Source organism: Lutra lutra, chromosome 12, assembly GCF_902655055.1.
Source record: "Lutra lutra chromosome 12, mLutLut1.2, whole genome shotgun sequence".
Lineage (NCBI taxonomy): Eukaryota > Metazoa > Chordata > Mammalia > Carnivora > Mustelidae > Lutra > Lutra lutra.
The window spans coordinates 88,617,470-88,633,985 of NC_062289.1; positions in this window are offsets into that span (position 1 = coordinate 88,617,470).

Here is a 16,516-nt window from a genome sequence, read left to right on the forward strand (position 1 = left end):
GGACCCTAGGGGGTGGGGCCCAAATAACCTGATCGGCCTCCCCCAACTCAGTCTTAAACCCACAGTGAAGCTTAGATTTCAGCTGACTTATGGTTTAAACCGTTCACCTTATGGGCCAAATTGTGAGGTTCCATGAACTTAAAACTCCCCCCACCACTTGGTCATTGGAGTTTCAGAGCTATCCACTCGGGAGATGTATTAATGAGATCAACTCGAAGAGTAGATCAAATTCCTGAGCCAAACAGAGTTGGAGCTGGGCGGGGTTGTCAATGCATCAGTCCTGGACCAACTTCCCCCTTGGCAAGACTTTCCTATTTGAGGAGCTGTCAATTCACAGAACTTCATTGACCTTGAGTTGGTTCTGGTGACTCACCCCCAGATGTCTGCTGTCTACACCCCACGGCAGCCGCCACCGCCACTGTCCTGTTTTTCCAGCCTCATCATGTTGGCTCTCCTACAATCTCTCCACGCCTGCCACATAGGCCTCCTTCCAGTCCTGCTCATTTGTCTAGAAACATTCCCTTCTCCATTTGCTGGTTAAGCCTTACCTATCCTTCCCTTTACAGCTTAAGTGTATTGCCCACAGTTCTGACCTCTCATAGGTCAGAAGTCTGCTACAGACCTTTCAGTATTACATGCCTGTCCTTCATAGAATGGTCATAGTTACGGTCTGGCATTTGCCTAGAAAAGCTACTTCCCACTAGTTTGTGCCAAGGTGGCAAGTCTGACCCACTGTGCCTGGCATAGTGATGCTCACTTTGCACAATTGACCGTCATGGCCAAGTCAGACTCAAGTTCTAGTCTCAACTGTGTCACCAGTGTTTTGATCCAGGAAGTACCTGCAGGGCAAGAGTGTGTCTTTATAGGTACATGACTGTGTGGTTCCAGGTGGGTTTCTCATGTCTAGAATTTGATTTCCTACCTATGAAGGGGTTTCTGATGAGAAGTCAGCATGCCATCTCATGGTACTAACCTAGGAAGTTAATAACCAGACACTGCCATCTGCTCTACCCAAACCTACAGAGCCCCAAAGGAAATCAGAGGTCCCCAACATGTGACAAGGCAAGGCAATACAAGAAGGGGCAGTAGTCAAAATCCTCAGACAAATCCAATACTGAGTTAGAGCCCTGAGCAACATTTTCCTTAACTACCTTCTAGCCACAGCAGTTACTGATTTTCAGATCTACAATCGCATTTCTATTTCGAGAGCAAAGGATGAGCCAGAGCAAGCTGTTTGCACTGGGAGAGACAGGCAGGAAGAGCTTCATTCCAGGGAGAATTCATTTCCCCCAAAGCTTCATCCACCAGGGAGGGAGGCTGGCCTGGAATTTTGGACTGACCAGGAAGAAGGAGATGAACATCTGTGAAGAATATGGAGAGTGGAGATTGGACAACAAGCTGTCCTTAGTAAGACTAAAGTTTTTGAAAGAGCTTGAAATGATGGAAGGATTATGGGGACCAAGAAGTAAAAACTGACAGAAGATAAAGGAGTCAGGCCTGTGGACGGGAGTTCAACAAGTGGTTCATCTGACCTGGGCTAGTCCCAGGATCCTGGCTTATTTGTTCACGGGAGGATTCGGAGTATCCAATAATGATGCCTGGGTCTAGCCTAGCTTGGACTCTAAACTGCTTGTTACAGTGGAAACTTCCTCACATACTTTCCCTTAGAGGAAAGCCCTTCATGTTCCAGCAGGAGCTGGTGGTTTCTGGTCCCCCGAGCTAACTAGCTGGCTCATGATTCATGGTCACAATTTTTTTTTTGATGGTTCCAGGATACCACATTGTGTTTAATGGCCAGGTCTCCATCTCTTCCAACCTCAGTTTCTCAGTCTTTCCTGGTCTTATGATTTTTAAGAGTTCTGGTCTGTTATTTTGTAGAATTTCCCTCAGGCTTTTCTGGTGTTCATGATGGATGCTCTGCATTTTGGGGAAAGCTGCGGCAGAAATGGTGTCATGCCCTTCCCAGTACAGCCCATCAGGAGACACAGGACAGCAATAGGCATCATGGTGACATTACCCAGGAGTTTTTGGGTAAAGCGGGCTTTTCCTGGATTTTCAGTTGTGAGTTCCCCCCGGTAACAATAAGTATTGGGGGAGAACATATTCTGAAGCAGAAATGATTTGCAGGAGCTTTTACTCACTTACCCATGTGTCAAAGAGGACACTGGGCCAGCTTTCCAGAACAGGCAGTGCCCTTCTGAGCAGAGACCCAAGTTAGGAAATTCTTTCTCCACATCCTTAACACCCAACCCTTGTCTTTGGAGAGGACTTACACAGAGTCAGGAGAATGGTACAAAGTTCCTGTATATCCTTGACCCAGTTTCCCCTTAACATCTAACATTACAGTTATCAAAATTAAGTAGTTAACCTCAGTATGATGTTAAGCTAGGAGATCATTATTTGGTTATCAGATCCTGGTTAGCTGCTAGAGTAGACAAAGATAAAGCAATAAGAATTTTGCTTTAGTGATTAAAGCCTCCAGATATTAATGCTAACACAACTGCTTCAGGTACCTGCTGACCCCTTCATGGCTAGAAATGGAGAAGTGTCAATAGACTAGTTATCGATAAACTAGGACATATCCTAGGAGATTCTAGAATGAACCCAGATGCAGAGCAGTGTAAGCAGCCATATTTGTTCCTGGAAAAACAAACTGAGGAGAGGAATATCCTTGGAGATGAAATGTAGTTCATGAGGTACCTGAGCAAAGATTGCATCCCCTGGGAGTACAGCAGAACAGACATCCCTTGTTCAGTAGCTGACCAGGGATTTAGATGAAGACCTTGCTTTATTAACTATACCATCAACCCTAAGAACTTTACACAGACCATTGTAATCTCCTTGTCTGTCAATTTCACCAAGATTAAGGGATAGACCAAAACTTAGAAAAAAAGATTTTCCTAATGAAGTAGAAGAGACTTAAAACCTTTGACTTCAACAGAAGTCAACCACATTATTGCCAAAGTTAGTTCAAACTTGGGCTCTTGGTATCACAACTTCTAGAACACCGGTGTTTGCTTTCTCCATTCTGATTGGAGGGTGCCAAATACAGTGTCCCATGCAGTATTTGGGATATCCTTATACTAGAAGGTTTCAAAGATTTAAGCAGCATTCGCAATCTTGGATTTTTGCTACATCAAGCAACCCTATATTTAGTATTCTTGAGTCCACATCTAAGGAGTGATGTTCAGTTGTGAGTGTTTTGAGGCAGATTGAAGGAGGGACTGTTAGACATGGTAGCTCTTGGGCTACAGGAAAAGTATGGCAGATATGGAAACACATGAAGTGGTACCAGAGCCAGTTTAATGCAAGGCCTCTCTAGTAGGCGGTTTTGGAACCAGAACCCCTCTTTGGGGCATCAGCCAGAAAGACATCATGGTCGAATGGTTCCTTCTGCCCAATCCTGTTCTCCCCGCCCCCCCCCCCCATTTTCCCCTTCAAGGCTGTAACTCCTCAATAACCTTTTACATGCCTATCTCCACCTCTACACATTCCCTGGAAAACCCAACCAGCACTGCAAGCAAACTGGTTTTAGAGTTCAAAACTAGGACCAGCCAACAGGAGTCAAAGACAGATTTCCTGGAGAACTGCTGCCTTGGGACACAGAGCCCCTCAAAGGAAGTAACCAACAGGCAGATTAGCCCTTTCTCTAGAATGTTAGAAGTCAGGTCTACACTAGCTAACAGCCTCAGCTTCAACACTTGGCATGGATTAGGGGAAATATCAAACTGGATCACACTGAATTTTAACAAACCAAAGTCCCCTCAAATGCCTTCACTGATTTATGCTCCACCTGAATGAACCCCAGGGAGGCATGCACGTGGAGGGTTAACTAGGACTGTTACGATTCAGTAGGGCTTTGCCTGTGGGCTGAGTCTACGGGCTTCCCTGTGAGCATGTACCCATTCCAAGTGGGTGGTCTTACTGACATTTCGGAACCATGAGCTACATGGCAGTCTCTTGACTGAAAGGCTACTTAGATGCCCTCTGGTGACCAGGTTAAAGTAGCTATTGATGCCCCTGAGCAGGTAAGACTAGAAAAATCCACTCCCAGTTTGTCCTGGATGAATCATGTCCAGTTACACTTCAAAAATAATTTTTAGGAAAAAAGAAAATGAAAGTTCTACTTTATTACTCATTAAGTTCTACTTCTACAGCTTTCATTCCTCTACTTCAATCTTCATGAGCTCCATGACCGGCCTTCCTTCACTCATCTGATTACCAAGTTGGGAAGAGATGCAGGAGTCTTACTAGAAAGTTAAGCATAGTCTTTGCAAGGTCTTCATGAGCTATAATCAATAGACCTTAATACAAGTGTGATGATTAAAGGGCTCTGAATCTCAAGTAGTGGTTTAGGTGTATCAAGTATTCAAAGTTTAAAAATTCAAATACCAGATAAGGAGGCCACTGAACCTCCACTTAAGTATGGCAGACTGATTATAGGTTTTCTTCCTTCTGGCAAGTCCTAAATTAAGGATTAGTGCAGGAAAAAAAAAATCAAAATCACTGGAGACTTAGAAGTTTCTGGAATAAGCAAATATGGCACACCTGCCTTAAAGGAGTGGAGAAAGCCAGAACTAGTGTCTGCAAAGACCAAAGTGGACTGATCCACCCAACCGGGCTGGCAGCCCCAGCTCCTGAGAAGTGGGTGTGATAGGAAGACAAGACCGTAACCATAGTTCCCACCTCCAGAGACCCATACCCACGGAAGAGTCTGTCTAGTCCAAAGGTGGAGTTTTACCAGATGCCAGAACTCACGACACAGTGGCAAGCTAGAGGCAGAAGCAAGTCAGAACCAAGCTGAGGGACCCTCTGCCTTCTCCCTGCTACTAGAATTTTCACCCAGGTCATGCTCTAACCTCCATTAGTCTGCTTCCTTGATCAGGTGATGAGTTCTTCATTGCATTTTGACTGCATAGACCCTACCTGTCTTGTACATAGAACAGCCTTTAAACTTGAGCTTGGATCTTTCTTTCCCTTCACTCCCTGGTTGACTTTGTGAACTTTGTTTGCAAAGCAGGAGTTCCACCACCTGTCTTGTAGGATCAAGACAGCAGAGCTGATTGTATCAGCATCTGGAGTCCCAGCTCCATGAACCACCATCATCTCAGAAAAGTACTTAGGTACCTGGGGTAAAGATCACCAACTTGGGTGAGTAAGATGCTTTCTAGTGCACCTTCATGTGTGTCTAGCTGATCATCTGTTTCAGATCTCATGTTGTTCAGAGGATCCAACACAAGACTTCGGAATGCTCACTGACTTTCAACGCATTATAGTTGCATTTGGTTCTTTAGAAATGCAGGATATTCAGTCTGTACCAGGTACCAAAGCTACCTGTGTCACCAGGGTGCCCACCACTGTCATCATTGAGGGTGACTCTATATGCAACCAGAAAATCTTCCTGGGATTAATAGGATGGCTAATCCACAACTCAATACTGCATGTTGCCTATTTTAGCACAAAAAAATACCTAATATTGAATATCTGTAATAGGTGAGTATTACTCTTTCAAGGGTAAAGGATAAATGGTCTATTTTCCAGCAAAAGTAAAAGCTATTTAGGCTTCAAAGAGGGCCCCTCGTGATCTCTTTACTTTTGGCTTTTCCTTCTTAATGACTTTATCCCATTCTTCCCAGAGGTGTCTGGTACAGCTCAGATATGTTATAAGTCTGGGTCAAGAATCACGATTCCCAGGAATGGTAAGGTCAAAGCACATCTTCGGGCTTTCAGGTCTCATTAGATCTTAAGTATGCACCCAGCATTAAGACAGACCCTCTGTAAGAGGTCAAGAAAGAAGTTGCTCAAAGTCCTGTAACAGAGGCAGAAATAGTACTCAGGCTCAAATCACAGCCCACCACATTTCTGAATAGGTAAAGAACATCTTATCACCATAGAAACAGAGCCTGGTGCATTGGTAGGTCCTCAAGAGCTGAGTGGACCAAGGGCACTAGATGCCAAGCATCTGTCTGTCACTAGAGAGAGGTCACGCCCAGAAAAGAATTTCCAGACCAAACTGCCACCCCACCAGCAGAGACCCTATGGGAGGTCTTTCAGATTAGATTGACATCTTGTTTTCTGGTCTTCGCCAGGTTTCCCGAAGCTGTCGTCCATCCCCCTGCCCCCTCCTGTTCTGTTATCAGCCTAGGGTTAGGGGCTGATATTAGAAGGGCTCTGATAAAACTCCCTAAGTGGCAGCAAGCTGTAAACATTCCCACTGATGCCATCTGATTAACTCTGAGAAAATGTCTGAAGAAGGTCCTGGCTTGTCACTGAGAGACAGGCAAGGGTGCCATGCAGAGCTGTTGAAAACTCAGCTGGTTGGAGCCCCCGCCGTGGAGTTATATAAAGCACTTGGCCCCAGGACTGAGGCCTTTGCAGCATCATATGTGCAATCTGCCAGGGGTGGTGGGGGCAGCTGTGGGTTTAAGGTTTGATGGACGTACGCGATGGGGATGCATTCATAGCCCAGATAAGTGAATGACCTATTAGTGGCAAGCAGGGATAGAGATAAAGCCGTTGTGAAATTCTGCCCCGCATTCCAAAGCCACAAACAATTTGCTTTAACACCCTGGTTATATTCCATCCAAATAGCTTCCCTGTTAGTGGAGTGCAGTTTCTAAATATCCTTCAGTGGTGGGGGGTGGCGGGGTGGGTGGATAGGATGGGCTAGAGAGACAAGGGTTATTAACTGTTCACTGAATCCCCGTGGCAGGGGATAAAGACTTGAACTTATTCAGAGTAATAGGAATCTAAGTATTAGACCAAATTCCGGTTTTCCTCCTGACATGACATAATGCTCATCCGGACGTATCTTGCGAGGACCATGGCCTGGGAATGGACTTGACACATGTGCATGTATGTGGTTTAGGACAGTATTTAGGAACTGGCTTGGGATGCCGCCGTAGGAAGGGCAAAAGGGATGGTGCTGGGACAGTGAACTGAAATTTAAAAAGCTTGCCAACAAGATAGGATTGGGGTCTGAATGCTGCAGATACCTTATCAAAAGGATTCCAACCCCCTGGCTGACTGCCCAGTTACGGTCCGCCTTTGGCTCCAATAAAAAGGGTACTATTTGCAGTAGGGGTATAGGTTACCCTTTCTGGAAGGCCATTTGGCGACAGCCAGTAGAATGACCTACAACACACTCTTCAAACTCACTCCCCTTCTAGGGATTCCATCCTACAGTGGTAGAAGCACCAGCTCAGACCTATGGTGGTCCTTGGCTATCTGCAATTCAACCCTGGTTTGGAAGCAGAGGATCCTTCTTCTGATGTGCGGTCGGAAGACCAACAGTGGCCTAAGGCTTCATCCAGTGCCCCATCCCTCACCGCTCTCACACGCAGGCATTTGTCCGCTTGCACCACAAGGTAGATACGAGATCTTTCATGGCCACAGTCATGTTTTTATGAGCATCATGGTTCTATTGTTCATCTCACTGTGCCTGAGTTAACTTCTCCCTAAGTGGGTCTATGAAGGAAATAGGGTTCAGGACTACCCAAGGTTTCAGGCATCCACTAGGGCGCCCTGAAACATTCCTCCATAGATAAGGGCAGGAGGGGGACTGCTGTACATGCAACAAGCTTTGCTCTGTATTGTTTAGGGGACACAACCCCCCCAAAAGCAGAACTCCCCAGTTTGGGGGAATGGGTGAACTTGTTATGGACCATTAATGTACCATTGAAGGGAGTCTGCCACAGCCCACTAGCTTTGCAAAAAACCTAGCCCTTATTAGAAGAGCCACCCAATTATAGGCCATCTACAAGATGCACTTTAAGTACTACATAAAGATAATGGGATGAAGAGAGATACCCTACTGACCCTGATTAGGGGAAAAGGAGTAGCTAGGTGTCAGGTAAAGCACAATTCAGAGTTATCAGGGTAAAGAATGCTACAGAGGATGGGGTCCCTTGTAAGAACGGACCATCCTTAGTGTGTATACACAGCAGCACCCAAGCAGGGGAAGCAAGAATGGATAGAACGCCAAGGAGAAATGCAAAAAGCACTACTGTAGGTGGGGACTTCAACACCCCCCCCCCCCCCAGTCAGGGACTGACCGGCTAGCAGGCAGAACACTCCATAAAGGCAACTGAACTACATCGTACTCGTCAGCCAAATCTGATGAGCCCTTGGGAACGCTTCAGGCAACAGAATGCATTCCTCTGAGGGTGCACGGGACATTCACCAAGACAGACCACCTTCTATGCCATGGAAGAGGCAGACCCAAAGGTGGCTGGTCCCCTGTGGGTGACTACATGCATGTATTTGGTTGTCTAGATCTGTGTCTACCTTCCCGGGGTATCCACCCTCGAGCTGACTGAAGGCTGTATGTCCACGTGGTACCTCCGAGTTCACCGTAGGTAAGAGTCTAAGTTAGGGACCTGAGCAGCAAAGCCAAGGCCAAGCCATTGCTTCTCAGGCTTAAGAAATGGAGGCAGCATATCTTCCCAGTGAGAAGCCCGGAGTGTTGCTCCTAAGTCATTCTTCTGTCCACTGGATACTAGAAAAATTAGCCTTAGGTAGCTCTATCCAGTCCCTACATGTGGACTTTTTCCGTGATCCTACTTATTAGTCACCCAGCCCCTGGGAACAGAAACTACCCAGGACCTGCCATCCTGGAGGCTATGTTTCTCTGTACCCAGACACTGGTCTTCAGGGCCCAGCTAATTGGCAGTCACCAAGGCAGTCACCTGAACCTGGAGCAGCTTGCCTATTGGCTGGCTCTTGACTCCAGAGATCCTGGTAGGACAGCGGGTGGGCCAAGATGGAAGTGGTTATTTGCAATTAAAGGTGAAACAAATCGGCAAGAAGGACAGTGAAAGTTTGTTTTGATACTGAAGTAGGGTCTGAAGGGCCTCAAGTGAAGCCTAGAAGACTCAGAGAAGCCAGGCCTTGATGCAATTTGAGCCCCACGTGTACCGTTACAGGAACTGGGTCTAGAATTTCTAACTGGGATTCCTTGAGGGAGGCCCTTGGACAGGAAGGGTGTACCTATATACCAGGTGTTGACCGTTGGATTCAGGCCTCCCCTAACCATCTGGGGAGTCAGGAGTACTTCCTTCCCTCAGCAGTTACACAAATGCCACCAAGGATTGGGGTCTGGCATTAGAAAGCCAGAGCACAGAATACATAGCCACCTTCCTCCCTCTTGACCAGGACAGAGGAAGACAATGCACATGGTAAGGGGGAAGAATCAGAACAGTGAAGCACGCACGTGGCTGATGGGCAGTTTGGATTTCTGTAGGGATCTGTAAGCCCACATTGGGGAAGAAACTTAAGGACTTCCCAAACTAAGCATCTCCTTCATCTAGACATTAATGAAGCCAGTAAATAGCAAGATGTAGGGATTAATAACTGTTTCATAGCTTCTCAGTTTTAGTCCTTCACCTTGAACATGGGCACATAGTCAAGACCCCAGGGAGATTGAGTTACTGTTGGTGCTTCGTGTGAATCCTCCATGCACAAGACATTTGGGTGCTTAGGATAGGAACTTCCGTAGGACCTTGGGCCGTGTATAAGCTCTCACAGGTGTTCAGTTCCAGATCAGGCTAGAGAGCCTTATGCAAAACAGGCACCCTCTCTGTAGTGGTCTTCGGCGACGCACACCAAGACAATGTCCCATAGAAGGGGAAAAAATGTAGGCTAGTCAAGTATCTGCTTCTATAGGGCATGGATGGGCACAGGAAGTCTAGAGATGACCAAAGATATTAGCAGAAAGTCAGGGGAGCCAGGGCAAATGGGGCAGCACACGAGTTAAGACAAACTCAGACCCTCAAAGAGGTCTCTCAAAGCCTGAGCCCAGAAGGACCATGCACTGGGCCAGTGGACTACTGGGAGTTCATCCTACGGGGCCAAACATTTACACACATGATCAGTGGTACAGCTCTTCCCATTTCAGAGGTGAGGAAACAAAGGGCCCCAGCAGATACTCTGGACAGTGCCAGGAACCAAGGCATATCAAAAGGTTGCCCACCCGTGGTCATGCTCCCAACCTGCAGAAGATGGGAAGCATGAATTAGATTGCCAGCACTTGAACTTGGAGGGCACAAAATCCAAGCTTTCCAGCTCCTCTTGAAACAAGTGGGACGGCCTTAGAATGTGGGTCTGCACTTCTACCTGGCCTCAGAGACCGTCCGCTAGAGATGGGCTTTCTGCATAAGCTCACTCCTGGCCAGGGCCCCACCTCACACAATTCCCCCTCGAGTATCCAGCCCCCACGAGTAAGCACGTGTTGGAGATCGCAGATATAAAGCATAGCATTCCCAGTGTGCTCTGGGTCAAGTTGTGGGGCTATCCAAAGAGTACAACTTGAGGAAACGACACGGTTCCACCTTCATGGTGAGACTTGGATGCACAAGAGGCCAGAAGAGTGGCCTTTTTATGGGTAGCAGGATATTCTGAGCTAATACGCTCTCATTTGAGATTTGACACTTCAAAGCCCACCAGATGGCTGAATTTTTTTTTGGCCCCAATAAGATGGAATCTTGTCAAGATTTCATTATGCAGAAGTAATTCAATACCTCCCTATAACAGTAGGCCATACTTGAAGTCATAGTATATTTGGAAAACCCTCTTCCTTTATATACGAACAGCAATTTGACTTTTACACACTCTTCAAAAAGTGTTTTAACTGGAGCCTCTTAGTTACTTAAAGTTCTAGCTCTACTTCCACCTAAATAGCTACATGTGTTTCTGGGCATATGAGGCTCTAGCTAGAAACTGTATCCCAAGCCACAAGTTGTCTTTGACAAGGGCCTTCGACACTTGCAATGGGAGGCCATGCCCCAAGAATAGTTAGGGTTGCTTCCTCTAGGAGGAGCAAGGGAGGCTATTTCAGGTGAGGGTTCCCCAAAATAGCACTTTGAGGACTCAGGCCTGGCTGGACTTTAAGTCTTGAGTGTAAGACTTTTTCCCTTGGAGAGAGAGCTGGGGAAGAACACCACCCCCCTTATGTTCCCATCACATAATGTCCCACACTTGCTCTAGGCCAGGCACTGGTCCGCAGGCAAGCTGGATGAACCACCAGAGTCCCTGTTCTTGCAGACTTCCATCTAGTTAGAGGCAGTCCTATCTACAGATGAGGTCATGGCACTAGGATAAAGGAGACACTTTCCTGTCCTAAGGAGTTTCCTAGAAGGGGGGTAGTAACCAGTCATGCAAACAGCGTGGGCTTCACACTAGCCCCATCCTCCCCTCCCATCACCATGGGCTGGTTCGTGATGTTCAGGGAGAGGCATTGTAGCAGGGCAGAATAAAGGTCTCTCGAGGCTTCTGGAAGCCTTTTCTATCTCTTCTAGCCTTCTGCGCTGGAAGGGTAAAGTTGTTTTGTGGGTTTTTTTTTTTTTTTGGTGTGTGGTGTGTGTTTTGTTGGGTTTTGTGGGGGTTTTTAAAGTGGGCCCCAATGCAGGGCTTAAACTCACAACCCTGAGATCAAGACCCAAGCTGACATCAAGAGTCGGTCACTTAAATACTGAGCCACCCAGGGTCCCTGGAAGGGTACATTTCAAATGGAGTTCAGTGTCCAAGATGGACCTGGATTCCTCCCCCAATGAGCACCCTTCCCCAGTCTGTCTCAGCAAGTGGCAATATCCACTTAATCCTCACACTTCATTCCATGAAATAATCATGGACAAAAACTTGCTATGGAAACACAACACTGCCAAGGTCAAAGCCCACAGGCTCCAGAACCACAACTCAAGTTCCCTAACTTGAGAGTGAGGGATCTAGGACACCAGACCTTCCACCCGACGTGGAGGACACCCCACCCGATGCCAGAATCCAGAGTCCTTTAAAGGCAGCTTAAGGGGTGACGGAGACCCTGGCTCTCTAGTTGAGGAGCACCGTGAACTTGTTTGCTGGCCTCCAAAGCCCCACAGGAAGGAGAAAGTTGGAGCACAGATTCCATTCCAAGCCCAGAGGTCCTGACTGGAAGGAAGAGTGCCTTGTTCCAGGGATGCAGAGAGAAGAACTTCTGGAAGAAAAAAAAAAAAAACAAAAACCCCACACCTGCTCCCCAGTGCCACACTGGACGGGACCCAGCGGCCAGGGGTGACCCAATCTTCCAGGTGTGAGCAATGCATTATACCCTTAGGATACCTATGGTTCTCACACAGTTTAAGAATCTACACATGTGGTACATATATGCACACACCATAGAATGCTTCTCAGCCATCCAAAAAAAAAAAAAAAAGAAAATGAAATCTTGCCATTTGCACCAACGTGGATGGAACACTATGCTAAGCAAAATAAATCAGACAGTTATATGATCTCACAGATATGTGGAATTTAAGAAACGGGATCATAGGGGAAGGAAGGGAAAAATAAAACAAGATGAAATCAGAGGGAGACAAACCATGAGAGACTCGATCTCAGGAAACAAACTGAGGGCTGCTTGGGGGGAGGGGAATGAGGGGATGGGGGAATAACTGGGTGATGGGCATGAGGGAGGGCACTTGATGGGATGATACTGTGTGTTCTAGAAGACTCACCTCTACTTCAGGAACTAACACATTATTAATTGAATATTTAAATTAAAAATTAAAGAAATCTATACATCCATGCTACCCAAGTGCTCCAGGTACAGGACGTTGGGGATGGAGCGTGGCGACCCCCCTTTCTGCTTCTCCAGAAGTGAGCAGCTATCCATAGTGAGCGCTACCAGAGCTTTCCACCTAAAGGCAACCCAAGCCCGCAGTAAGAGGGAACCTTCCAGGAGTCCCCTAGCTCAACTTTAGGACATTGGGGTTTTGTGAGCAAAGTTAGCTCATAGGGGGACTTACCTGAGAGCAAAATCCTAAGTTGCTCCCATGCCAGCTCTTCCCTCCCGCCCTCCCAGGACTGGAACTACGAGGTAAACTTCCTTTCTCCGTTTGGGAACTTTTCCATTTCCTCTCCAGCTGGTCTCCGAAGTAGGGGCAGCACAGGGTGGGGGTGGGTGTGCAGGGAGAGCCGCCAACCAGACGCAGGTTAGCCCAGAGTCCAAGATGGGGCTGACAGGTCAGGGAAGGCCCTGATTTATTCTCTATCCGTTGTGCCGACCATCTGTCCTCATTAACTTGCATGGGCTTATGGTTTTTTAATCTTTTCCACATACACCCACTATAGGAACATTCCACGTTTTTTTTTTAATAGTCTGTGTACTTTCATGTTCTCATTGTTTGCCTCTGAGTTATGATCCAGGACACATACTGTAGTACTTCTAGTACCTTCCACTAATGAGCAAAGAGGAGTTATTCCCCCCCGAGCCACCAAGCTGCGTCAGGAGCTAAATCAAACATCAGCATTGCTGGGGCCATATGGGAACTTTGTATCTAAGTCTGAACTAACTGGTGTCTAGAGAGTTTAGAAAACCCAAAGCCAGCCATGCTTTAGACTAGAAGCCCAGTGGCATAGCCTCATTCAACCCAAAGCTTAAAGAAAATGTAAAAAGCCCTCCAGAGTATCAAACGTCATGGTCCCTCCACCGGCTGTGAATGGCAGGTCCCCAAATGGGGGCAGGGATTCCAGCACTAGAGACCCCCTCCTTCCCTAAACCCAACTGTTCTTCTCCCCCTCATTCAAGGTTTTTAGGCTTCATACTTCTGTGCTCTTAATGAGAATTTCTAGTAAGCCTCCTTAAGCATGGAAACATGGGCATCTTGCCCAGGACTGGAGGATCAGTTCTATTAAGGTGGAACTAGAAAAGGTTTCCAAGGAGTTAGCCTTCCAGATACCATGACTCTCCCACAGGAGGACTCAGTCACTGAGCATTGTGCTTCCTCCATCTGAAATGGTTAAGATAACCACTTAGGAAGACACTTGGGTGAAAACGTCAGGGACAGAAGGTGCCCTTCCCTCCTGAACTAGTCCTCAGTTGGTAGCATGTTTAGAGTTAATCATCTGATTGGGAGAAGTTTATGGACAAAGCCCTTGAATGGGATGGGAGTTAACTTTATGTTCTCATCTCCTCTCTTCCCATTTTCTAGGTTAGGTGAACGTTTCCCAAGTTGATCCTGGTTCCACTATCACCCCAGAGGTTTGTCGTTACCGGGTCAGAAGGACACAGGTTTACATAGCCTAATGCAGTCTTTTGCAGGACTTATCAGAGCTTTTAATATGCTAACATGGAGGTGAACCTCCAGAAGGACGGGACATGTATTCCCCTCGAACTCCTTTGGTGTCAACTTTTCATACTGCACAGCAGCTCAGCTGTAGACTCCATGCACTCCTCTGTAAAAGAATGGACTTGCTGATCAAGCAGAGAAGGGACATGGTTAAGTAGGTCACACAAGATCTTGGCTAGACACCAAATGCAGGATTCCCTTATGTTCTTTATCCTTTTTTCTGCTTCATTTTCTACTGCTCTACTGCTGCCCGATTTATTCTGCATATTCATCTAGAATATTCTGTGTGGGCAGGGAATCCCTCCCTCCTTCCACTGAATATTCGGCACTTACAATGATCTCTAGAGCATAGCAGATATCTCTTATGTGTTGAGTGTATTATCCCACTCTAATATGCCCAAGGCTTCCATTCAAGGAGACTTAAGACCACATTTTTTATTCTCATCCACACCATGTTTTATCAGATAGGATTGCACATCTCAAAGGTTGAGAGACATTAGGCTCTAGATTTGATGTCAACCCAGATTGGATTCCAATCCTGATTATTTGGTAACTTTCTGCTTTAGGCCATGTAATTCTAATACTGAGGTGTGAGGGTGGATTGAAGAGTGGCAACCAAACTTGAACAGATCCTTTGGGATCAAGATGTCAGTATGCAGTGCCCAAGAGGGCCAGACTTCGTCCTTACATTCTGCAACAGCGTTCATGACCTCTAGACTGCTGGAGGCCTGGAAAAAACAAGGGATGTCCATTGCTGCTCTCATCCCTCAACCATCTGACATGGTCACCTCCTAGAGTCACCACCCCCCAAAGAGACACGGTGACCTTCTGTGTGTCAGGACAGCCAGGTCTCCAAAGGGCTGAAGGATGACCCATATACAGGCAACATTCCAAGGGAGAAACTTGAAGTCCCATGGAAGAAATTAACTTTCTCTCCTTAAGCTGGAGCACCTTAGATGAGTCCAACTCGGAAGACTTCAACCACCTGGCAGCTAACCATTGCCAATCACAATTCATCTCCAAAAGCCTGAAAGTTAGACGTTCATTCCTTTTACTAGAGAGCAAGTCTCAAGAATTTAAGTGTCTCAGGTAAAGATAGCTGTTAGTAACAAAACCCAGACCAAAACTCATGTCAGAAGGTCTGGTCTCCTCCCAAAAGCACAATTGCTCTGAAGGACAAGACCTTGACCTCATATCAGAAGATGCACTCAGCTTAGACGTTCCAAAAACTGATCCATGAACCTGAGAGACAGCCTTGCTTTTGTCCTGGAATTTCTACTCTCTAGCCTCTTACCCTTGTGGAACTTGGGTCAAGATAGGAACTCCTATATCCTGGTTCCTTTCTACTCCCATTGGAGATTTCTAGAGGGAGACAGAGCATGAAGCCCCCAGGCTGACCTACGGAGATACTATGCCAGCAAATCCACCCAAACAGAATGGAGGGACTAGCAGATGCTAGCCTGCAGCTCTGCTCACAGCTGCCCTCGACCACCCCATGGGGAAGGATTCCACATCCATGCAGAAGCTTATGGTAGACCAAACGCTGATGAATTAGCAATGGTCCAGGAGGAACTGTAGCAGCTTTGCTGCGGGCAGGAGTCAGCAACTTCTCACTGTTTTACACACAGGGAAAAGTAGGGCTCAGAACTGAAATTACGGTGGATTTCCCTGCCTTCAATTCAGCATTTCCTTAAGGTCTTCAAACGAATCCCCTAAAAACATAGTCGGGGGAAAGGAATAGGTAGGACCTAGTTTTGGGTAGGGGAGGCCAGACACCAACGACTTAGCATTGATTCATTGGTAGGGGGAGGTGAAGAGAGGTGTCAGCCCTTGGCATTCCTGACCTCTTTCAGGGGGACCATGAAGCCAGCAGGAGCACTACTCCCTCTGACCCAAAGGGGGCAGCACTCCCCCAACATAGAGATTTCACAGGCGAAAAGCAGTGAAGGCAGTTGGCAAAAGGAAAACCCTCAGCTCCTACCCATCCGCCTTTAAGCTGAGTTATTTGCACGCCCCTATGCTGCAAGGGGATGGCGGTCAAGAAAGACCAGGCCTGTTATTGGCCACAACTTCTAGGGGCCCTAACAAGTGTGGACAATAACGGCAGTATTAACAATCCCCGCTTAAGTGGGACTTTTGCAAATGCTTCCGAGACGTCAGAGAAAGGAACAGATTGTGTTTGTTTTGTTTAAGATTTTATTTATCCATCATTCGAGAGAGAAAAAGAGCATGGGGGGCTGTGGAGGGTCAAAGGGAGAAGCAGACTCCCTGCAGAGCAGGGAGCCCGATGTGGAATTCAATCCCAAGACTCCAGGATCGTGACCTGAGCCCATGGCAGTCACTTAACCAACTGAGCCACCCAGGCATCCCAAGTTTTGATTCATTTTTAGGTAAAAGCTCAGAAGGCAGCCCTCTCA